This window comes from Podarcis cretensis (assembly GCF_951804945.1).
Source record: "Podarcis cretensis genome assembly, chromosome: 12".
NCBI lineage: Eukaryota > Metazoa > Chordata > Lepidosauria > Squamata > Lacertidae > Podarcis > Podarcis cretensis.
This window is the reverse complement of record NC_137181.1, coordinates 37,565,106-37,574,962: the sequence shown is the minus strand read 5'-3', so window position 1 is coordinate 37,574,962 and position 9,857 is coordinate 37,565,106. Positions and strand designations below refer to the sequence as shown.

The window sequence follows — 9,857 nt, the reverse complement described above, 5'->3', positions numbered from 1 at the left end:
ATGACAGCAGCATATATTTATTATGGACCTTTATATTCCGCCTTTCTATGATAAGATCCCACTCAGGGCGGTGTGTGTGTGTGTGTGTGTGTGTGTGTGTGTGTGTGTGTATATATATATATATATTGCGAGGAAATAATTAGTGCTTTTTCTTATATGAAAGGCTCCATGACTGCTGGGAAGGTAGGGGCGCCATATGGTTTTATGGATTTCAGTTGCTTTGATTTTAATGAATTGTTTCTGCACTACCCTGGGAACTTTCAGGTTAAAGGCTGGATGAATCATCCTCATCCTCATCCAGAGACGGGGTTGCTCTCCCAACCATCTAACCATCCATCCTGCCCCAGTCACTTTAAAAAATGCACCCTTAGGATTTATAAGCATTGCAACACCAGCCATAATTATTTACATAAGTACATTAATGGAGATTGGTGTTCCTCGGGCACAACTGTAACAACGCCATAGCAATCCATCCATTTATCAAAAGTTAAGGTGTCACCTTCTAGATAGATACAAATGTCTGGCATATAAAAATATGATGTGATGGTGTGCTGCTTAACTCAGAATATGTGTTGGTTAAAATTAATTATGTAATAGTGTGGCTGCTGGAATAGCAGCGAAGGTAACGGGATCGAAACCTAACTGGACTCAGGATTGCAGACAAAACTACATCCCGACTTTCAGCCAATAGGGATTTCAGATATAAACTCTCCTTGTACTTAGACAGGTATGTGTTGTGCCTTTTCAGAGCTCCAGAATGTTCCATACTTGTTAAACTGATCCTTCCCGATCCTGATTACAGTTTATTTCAAAATAAAAATTATTTCAGCATACGAGAGCGGTAAAGCAACAGACGAGATTGAGTCATATGAGAATTAGCAACTTTGCCAGTGTTGATCTTGTGTTGCATCGCGTTTTCAGTGCGCTTAAAGCATTCCAAAGGAAGATTTGGTTACTTCGTGTTTTTTTGTCATGTTTGATGGAGATTCCACAATATTTCCTGTGAACTGTTAGTCGCCCTCGGTCATTGCAAGAACTGAACGTGCGGATTAAGTAACAGTACTTCTGAACACACCCCGTCTCATTATTTTTTTATAGAAATATGGTCGCCTGCAGCAAGCTGTTACACCAGAAGGTCACAGATTTTTAAATTCCTGTTTATTAAAGCAGTAACTCTTTGTAGGGATTATCTGGAGTTTGAAAAACACATTTATTTTCGTTGAGGTGAGAAATATCGGCAGTAAAGGGACAGCGACAGTCCTACAGTCAAAACCATAATACTCCAGATCCATTTGACGGTGTCTTCCTTCCCAGACCCAAAACCATTTAACTGAAAATAAATCCCACTGATATTTATTTGTGGCCAGTCGGGTTTACCTGGGGTGTCTAGGAGAGCATTTAGGAGCAGAGTGCCCAACCTGCAAAACACAATGCACTTACTCGAGAGCAGTTATTTTTCTTTTTATAGGATAACTCTTAACACATTCAGTTCGTTACACAGCTTTAAGTACAGATTTGACAATATCTCTACTTCTTCCTTAATAATATAGAACTCTTTCCATCTGGGAGCTTCAATTTATGCAGAGCGCAATCCGTTGAGAAGTTCTCGTGCGTAAATTCCACCCAGATTAATGCGATGGGTTCTGTTTGGATGAGGTTTGGCAGGAAACGTTTCAGTCGACGGGCTTTTTAAATTCACCTTAAACCTTTAAGAACAAGGGGGACTGATAAACTCGGCAATGCTCCTATCGACAGCACATGTACTATACAGTACTTAGAAGCAAGTTCCACTGAAGTCTTTTGAGTTTTGCTTCCAGCTAAACGTGCTTAGCGTACAGAGTATAAATAAATGGATGGCTAATGGCATCAATAGTAATTCTGGGTTCAGATGAGTATACTACGGAATGAGCAAAGAAAGGGGGAATTTTAAGGTATAGCAAAACAGCCATCAAATGGTTTGGATCTTGTCCTCCACTAATTTCCATCCAACTTTGGGGGATGTGGAAGGTTACAAAAGTCTGCAAAGTGCTTTATAGCAGTGATCTCATGCACCATCATAACAACCGGATGGAAGAAGTCTCATTCATTGATACTCCCAGTAAAGCTTAGGCAGGGTGGGGAGGAAGAAAAGACTTCAAGGCCTCCTGAAATTTTTACTTAGACAGGATTTCCAGTACAGGGATTTTCCAGGTCCAAGTCTTCCAGCGACAGCTTTTTATTTTTACTCTCCAGTAGCCCCATTAAATTCTGTGGCATTGTTCTAGAGCAGGGATGTGGAACCTGTGGCCTTCCAGATGTTGCTAGACTGCATCTTCCATCCTCATGAACAATGGCCATACCAGCTGCAGCTGATGGTAGCTGGAGTCCCAACTACAGCTGAAAACCACAGGTTCCCCCATCTACACTAAAGGTTGTTCATTTTGCGTACCAGTGCCATACACACCAACACATCTCACTGTCTGGGAGCAAAGTACAACAGAAGTTGACTCTAACAACCTGTTGCATTGGGCAACACTAGAGGGTATGGACCATCCCAGAGAAGAAGATAAGTTATTTAGGGCATGCTTCATGAACCTGGTGCCCTCCAGATGATTTGGACTACACAGCTCCCATAATCCCTGGTCGGTGGAGAGTTGTAGTCCAGCTACATCCGGAGATCAGGAAGCTGAGGCAATACAAAAATCCCAGGGGCCGAGCCCTGCCCTCGGATATGAATGAAATCAAGGCTCTTTTCCCGACTGTTACCTGCATCAACACTACGAGCTTTTGGTCGTCTCACTGTTAAGGAAAGCCTTGAACTTCTTGTGCTGCCAGATCCTGCCGAGAAACAAACTCCCAGTTGGTTGCAAAGAGAGAAAACCTGGTGTGTATGAGAAGTTTCGCCTTAATAGCGGGTTTATGTGCCGCCGCATGAACTGCAATGACAATCCCGGTCGATTCAACTCTGTTATAGCAACGGCCACAATGCCTGGTGTTCCAGAACCATAAATTAAACAGCATCGTGGTTTTGGTCTGGGAAATGAATTCTACACAACCCACCTATGTTCAGCATATATATATATATATATATTTTAAAGTCTAAGTACAGATTTATTTATTTTTTTGAGGTCAGGGTTACGGGATGGTATTATTACCCAATAATGCATTCTCCCCACCCTCAGCTACTAGGCAGAGGAGTTGTGGTTGTTTCTCCACTTTCCAGAAGCCTGCAGTAAAACTGGTAAGTTTAGCTGGATTCTCGCATTTCTCCGAAGAGGAGTTATCCTCCTTCCTCAAGTGGCTCTTATCCATCATTTTATAGGAGGAGACAACTTTCACCTACTTCAACGTGGGGAGCATTAGACCTAGCGCTCCCCCAACTCCTTTTAAAAAATCATCTTCATTGGAAATATTGTCAAAATAGTAGAGGTGTATTCATCTGTAAAGGAGGAAATGAAGGTCAGAGCACACACACGCTAAGTTAGTAAAATCGCAGGGGGAAATATGCTACAACCCCTTGATTTATTCTTACTTTTTACAAAAGGACAAAGCCCACTTACTCCAGGCAAGTGCTAAGAGTCAGAAGAAATTTACTCCGGAGTAAACGGAATTTGAGTTGCAGAGTCAAGAGCACTTCCTACCCCCCCCCCCAGATGAATACTTAGGTTTCGAAATCAGCTTCCAAATAAGTTTTCGGTGGTTAAATCTCCTGAGACTAAGCAATACGGATGCTACTTTCTGTAAAGGCAAAGCAATGAAATGAAACTGATGTGGGGGGGGGGTTTAAAAAAGTTTTAGGAAAATAGTTCTCATACACTGTAAATCGACCTCCCCCCGCCCGCCCCCCTGCTTCACCTAATCATTTGGTTATACCTAAACAAATAATACAGTGGGTCCGGGGTTCAGGGAGAACGATGAGCGCTCACAAAGAGATTCGGGGATATGTTTAATTATTCTTTTATAACAATGGAGCTTGTAATCATGTGGTAGCAATTTATCTGAACTCCCGCCAGAAATTAAAAAGATTGCCAGGGAGAGAGTTGATTTCTCTCTCTCTTTCTTAAAAACAGTGGCTAACCCCTAGCAAAAATTTAAAATAAATTAGAAATATTGTTCTATCGGTATACATTCCTGGTCAACGTAAATTGTAACCGATCCGGAACAAAACATAAAACACAACTACTCCAGGCCCATTCTAAAAAAATCAGGCTATTATTTTCATCGCACTTTTCTTTTCTCCCCATACCCCTTAAGATATAGGACAAACTATCTCACTTTGCCTGATAAGACTACATTAAGTGGATTGATAAATTTATCACTTTCTAGCGACACTCCTAATCCCATAAATAGTTAAAATATCACATTTCTGCTTAACACGAGGCTATCCATACTACGATGTTATAAAATCTTTTCACCTAATAACTTTTAACATAACGCTTTAGCAGGTCAGATAGAAACAGAAACTAACCTACACAGGCGAGAATGAGAGAACTCTCGCCTACTTCAATGCGGGGAGTCCTATATTTGTGTTCACACACACACTCACATACACACACCGTCGCCCCGCCAGTTCTTAAATTCTCAAATTCCTCAGAGGATCCATTAGAAATTGTGGGAAAACGATAAAAGGTTTGACAGAAGTGTATACTGTAAATATATACTGTACTCAAACAATAGGCACTGAGTCATCCCAAGTCTGACTTTGATTCGTTTTATGTTTCCTGGACGTTTTAAATCTCTCTTGTGTTCTAAATAGAGGTTTCAGAAAATGGCCGGTTTTTAAATCACCCAGAGGGAGAGAAAAAACACACTAGATGAAATAAAATTTTGCACTCCTCTCTCTGTGTGTGTTGTAATCTACCTACCCTGATTTTAAACAGGAATGCACTTTCTCTGTGTGTAATCTCTGCACAAGTCTTCCTGAACGTTTCTCCCCCTTTAGCATTTGCTTTTGAAAATCTTTCTTATTTCCCAATTATCTCCAAGGGGGGAAAAGAGCACTCAGTGGGAGGGAGGGAGTTAGGATGTCCAGCAAATGCTGCTCGTAAAGCTGTTTAATTACATTAGAAACACATGAATATCCTTGAATGCAAAGTGTCCTTAAAACTGGCTCAGGAATGTTTTCAGAGAAAATGATGGGAGGAGGAGGAGGAAGAGGCCTTGACAGTTTTCCTCCAAAATAATGTGATGGCAGGTAAACTGCATTTGCTCATGAAAATCAAATCCGATTAAAATACTTCCACCATCATCTTTTAAAGGTTTTCTTCACTCCTGGAAACTGAGTTATTAGAAATCAACATCCTTCCATGGATTAGACCAAAAGCAATATTTGTGTTTAATAAAAAATACTGGACACCATTCAGTATACTTCTATGACTACTACTATGTCTGCTGCTGCTTTTACTACTACTCCTCATACTCATACTACTAATAGTAGTAGTAATGTGGACATTAGGTAGCAAGGGCCACATTAATTAAAATGGACCTGAGTTATGCCACTATTACAATCAGAGAAATTTCACAATCCAGAGAAATGTTGGGTGTATTCTCTTTCTCCTGAAGTAAATGGCAAAGCTCCATTTTCAAAACAATAATGGAGCTGGGTAGCACTCTTACTCCGGCCTGTCCCATTGAAATCAATAATTCAAGTTAGTTGCTGGCTAACTCAAGTATTGTTGATTTCAGTGGGTCTGAAGTGAATCAGGGCCAAACACTGAACTCCACTGCAGACACATTTGGATGGGAGCCCCCTCTGATTCCATGGAACACAGTTGATTCCATGGGTTCTTTGGGTGTTTTGTTTTGGTGTTAAGGAAGGATTTCCCTAGCAGTGCTTTTATATAACGTTAAAGTATTTTCTAAGTGGTAGCATCTATTGAGGAGGGGAGAGACGGGGCGGGGCAAGAATGCCAGCTTTTTCGTTTTTCTATGAACTTTGTCTTCACCCCGACCTAAGTCTGCGAAAAATGCATTTGCCATTGAGGAATGCTCTAGAGCCACAGGGAGAAGAGAGACGCCTCTTACGCTCATCCACTCACGGTTGCAAACCTCCTTCCATTAATACATAAACAGAGGTTGCAAAGGGGGGTGACATTTTTCTCTCAACACTTTTAACCATCTCGGGTTCTCCTGAATAAATACAACCACATCATTCCCTGTTTTCTTTTCTAATGCGTTCCAAGGGTTTGGTTTTACATTAGAAGTGTCCCTCTCTTCTTCCACCAGATATCGTTCTGTGAGGTCAATGCCTCTCAAGCGTCATTCAGCGGCCAATTTCCATTGTGTTCAGCTGAATTTCTGGTCCGGTTAAAGAATGGAGTCCAAATTCATGATTTAAAAGGCCGCAGTTCTCAGTACAACTGCAAGGGTCACTCCTACTTCATGCGGCGATCTTAGAGGACCGTCGTCATTAGCAGTTATATGGCGCATAAGGAATAATCCGTTAGGCCGCAGGTTGAGGGCGATGTCGCGACCATCTCGTAATTTTGATTAAGCATTCCACAGGAGTGGAAGAATCCCGCCTACTAGGAAGGGAGTACAGTTTGGGTTTCTACCTCCTGCGGACCCATCATCAGAGAACAGAGCACCCAAACTTTCTATTATCCTTGGTGTCCGCAATCCTATACACACCTATATACACACCGCAAAAGCGGAGAGGACCCACACGCCATAGGTGTGGGTCCGTCTGCTATGGCGGGTCTTTCTTGGGGTTGTCACAGACAAATCAACAAAAGCGGGATGGCGGAATTCTGCAAGAGTTTTTACGTGGACTCTTGTCCCTTTTGCTACATATACACAGAAGCGATTACACGATCTTTGAAGTGAACAGATCAATTTAAAACCTACAAACACACGTCAAACCACCAAAAGCTTCATTTTGGCTACCCTAGACCAGTCGCTCTACTTGCATTTAGGAAAGCAAAGAGGCTTTACATTTTTTCTCTTACTTTATTTTTCCCTCGTCCAGTAGAGAACAGATTTCGCCCGTATTATACGCACTCATCTAATATTCATGGTCAAGCCCTACGGTTTTCCTGTTTGCTCGGCTCATCGCCAGGTAGTTTTTAGACCATGCAAAAAGCAACGTCCACATCCAACCTCGCTTTTTTGTGCCTGCTGCTTTCTCTAGCACCTATCTGTTGGCTTTCAGTGTGGACCTCCAGCTGAACTCTTTGGACGCCTCTCTTCACCCCAATGACCGGAGAAGCAAAAAACTGTGCATTGGACCGACGGCGATAACCGCCCCATGTTTTTATTCCTCAAAAATCCATTTCTGAACCAGACAAATGGAAACGCCCCTAGAAATGCTCATTCTTTTATCCGCGCAGCAGGTCAGGCTGAGTTTGAAGAAGCTTCTGTTCTGATCAATGTCCAGCAAAACTCGGCCTTTCTTGGGAGCCAGAGCAATGATGTGAATACAGCCTCATCTATCTCTCTCACACACAGCCTGTGTTTGTTTGTTTTTTATCATCAGAACTGGTCAAAGCCAAGCAAGGAAACAAACGAACAGCATATAGGATCCCCACCTCTACTGGTACATCTTTTGATTTGTTTGCTTGTTTGTTTTGCATCCTGCTTCACCCTCAAAGAGCCACAGTTTCACACAAAGTTCTCCGTAACCAGAAGAGGGAAGGGTTTGTCTGGAAAGTGACAGACAGAAAGGCCGAAAAGGACACACGGGGGGGGGGGGTTGGAAAGGAGTAATTGGCTGCCCCCCTCTTCTTCTTCTTCTGTTTCTTTGTAGCAAATCAGACAAGACTCCTCCGGCTCTGAATGACCATCCTGGCATTGGCTAGGTTGCCGCTTTCAACTTGACCTTGGCCTCTAGTCGTGTCTCCCCTCCCTCCCTAAAAGAGCGCTGCCCTGTTAGCCTTTTGCTGGGGTAGGTTAATGAATTGAATGAGTTGGGGAAGGCTGAGTGTGCTGTGTTTTGGCTCCGCTGCAAGGCGTTTGAAAGAATGAGATTCCTCAAAAGGAAAGGGAAGGCGAAGGGGAGCTCCCCCTCCCCTCCCCTCCCTGCCAAATAATGGAAAGATTTCGAAGCCTACATTTTTCCTAACGGCTGAAGCCCGGAAAGCGGGGTGGGGGGTGGGGATATGAAAATATGCCAGGAATAAATATTTGCCTTTGGCCATGAGGAGGAATGCGGAAAAGACCATCCAGGAGGAGAAGGAGGCTGGGGTTGGAGAGGAAAGGAGCCCTTTATTGGTTACAATTAAGAGAATTCGCTGAAATATTGTCCGGTGACAAGAGTCCCCTCTGTCGCATGCCATTCTCAGCGAAAAGGGCCAGGGCAGGGCAGACTGGGGGACAGGCAGGCGAACTGACAGATCTGTTCCTTCCTACATACAAGGGACTGGGAGTCTCTCCAAACAATGCACGATTTAGAATTCCATCCTTGTAGCACTGCAGCGAAAACAATGTTGCAAGCCCCAACCGCTCGCACAATAGTTCATAAATACCTGTCAAGCGTGCATCAAACAAGCAGACAGAGGTTTGGGTGCGGTGGGTTTTTTGTTTTGTTTTGTTTTTCCTTGCTTTTGCTTTTGTTTACAAAGACAAGTTTACTCCCTTCATTGTGGTCGGAGGTCAGTAACTCTCAAATCCCCACTCTCTGGCGTGATTATATTACCATGAATTAACTTCCACTTGCATTTTGCAGGATGCATATAAATCCTTAAGCAGTCGTGTCTGCATAACATATACTCGTAATAGAGTATGTGCCAATGATAATAACAATAAATTATTAATTAATTAATTAATTAATTAATTAATAGAAAATACTCCAAGGAAGTGCCCTTTTATTGACATAATGGCTTTCCGTGTTGGTGCATGTGCTTACGCAGAGCGTTTCGGTGCAAAGGGTTTGTTATTAACGATGATAAGGGGGGAGTCCCTATGGTCACTCGTAGACAATAAATAATCCCACGCAATATTTTTATGGTCGGGGATGATTCAAGCAAAAAATTGTAGGCTGCGCGTTTTATTGTTGCAATAACAAATAATACAGGGAGGCTGATTCATTTCTGAGGTCTGCTTAACTCTTTCCCTTCCACATCCTGCCGTGGCAAATCTGCTGCCTACGTTCTGGATACTGCTCCTCTTTTTCAGATGTATTTGTCCAAAGGAGGAGTGATATCATTCAAAACGCACATATATGTTTGTTTGTTTGTGTGTGTGTGTGTGTGTGTGTGTGTATCTGGACAGGTCAGGAGAAGATGTGAAATACCCGGCGTTGACAGGCGTTGTGGTTTTAGAAAGAGGTGTTTTGACCTCGTAATGGTACAAGCAGTTTGCAGTCCTATAACACGAGAAAATACGAGTTTAAGTCTAGTGAGGGAGGGAGGGGGAGGGGAGGGCGGGACGTTCCCCAGGAAAAACCAAAACCAAAAAAAACCACACACACCACCAACCACCAGTTGATGAGCAAGAAAAATACAGAAAGTCAGAAGGCTTTGACATTAAGACCGTGGAGTGAGAGCCTGTTGAAATAATTTCCTAGAGGCAATGTGCTAGAGGGAGTGGAGGGGGAGGGGGAGGGAAGAAATCCACACTTTGCAGAGCGGGGGGTGGGGAGGGAGGCGAAATACCTGCTCTTCCTTTGCACCCGCGTTGGCGCCTCCCTCGCCACGCAAAGTCGTGAGTGGAAGGGGCGGCCGCGCGCGGGGGCGAGTGCCTTCCGCCGCTGGCATTCCAAGCCGTGGCGCGATTAGGCCATTATTTAATTATCTGCTCTTTATTCCTTAGATGTTTATCAGCTGCTTTGCATATCACGTGGGGGAGGGCGGTCCAATGAGCGCCGTCGTGGCGCGACACTGGCGCGTCAGCCCTGGTCAAGTCTGGGAGATTTAGTATCTCTTTTTTCAGTCTTTGGGGCT

At 43.3% G+C, this 9,857-nt stretch overlaps 1 long non-coding RNA gene across 1 annotated transcript; it reads right to left on the bottom strand.

The window, feature by feature from the left end:
• Window positions 1-462: 462 nt before the first annotated feature.
• LOC307199743 lies at window positions 463-2,952 on the bottom strand. Its single transcript, XR_013832152.1, has 2 exons — window positions 2,746-2,952; window positions 463-1,706 (listed from the first exon to the last, which is right to left on the bottom strand). It is a non-coding gene; the product is annotated as an uncharacterized lncRNA (long non-coding RNA).
• Window positions 2,953-9,857: the final 6,905 nt, after the last annotated feature.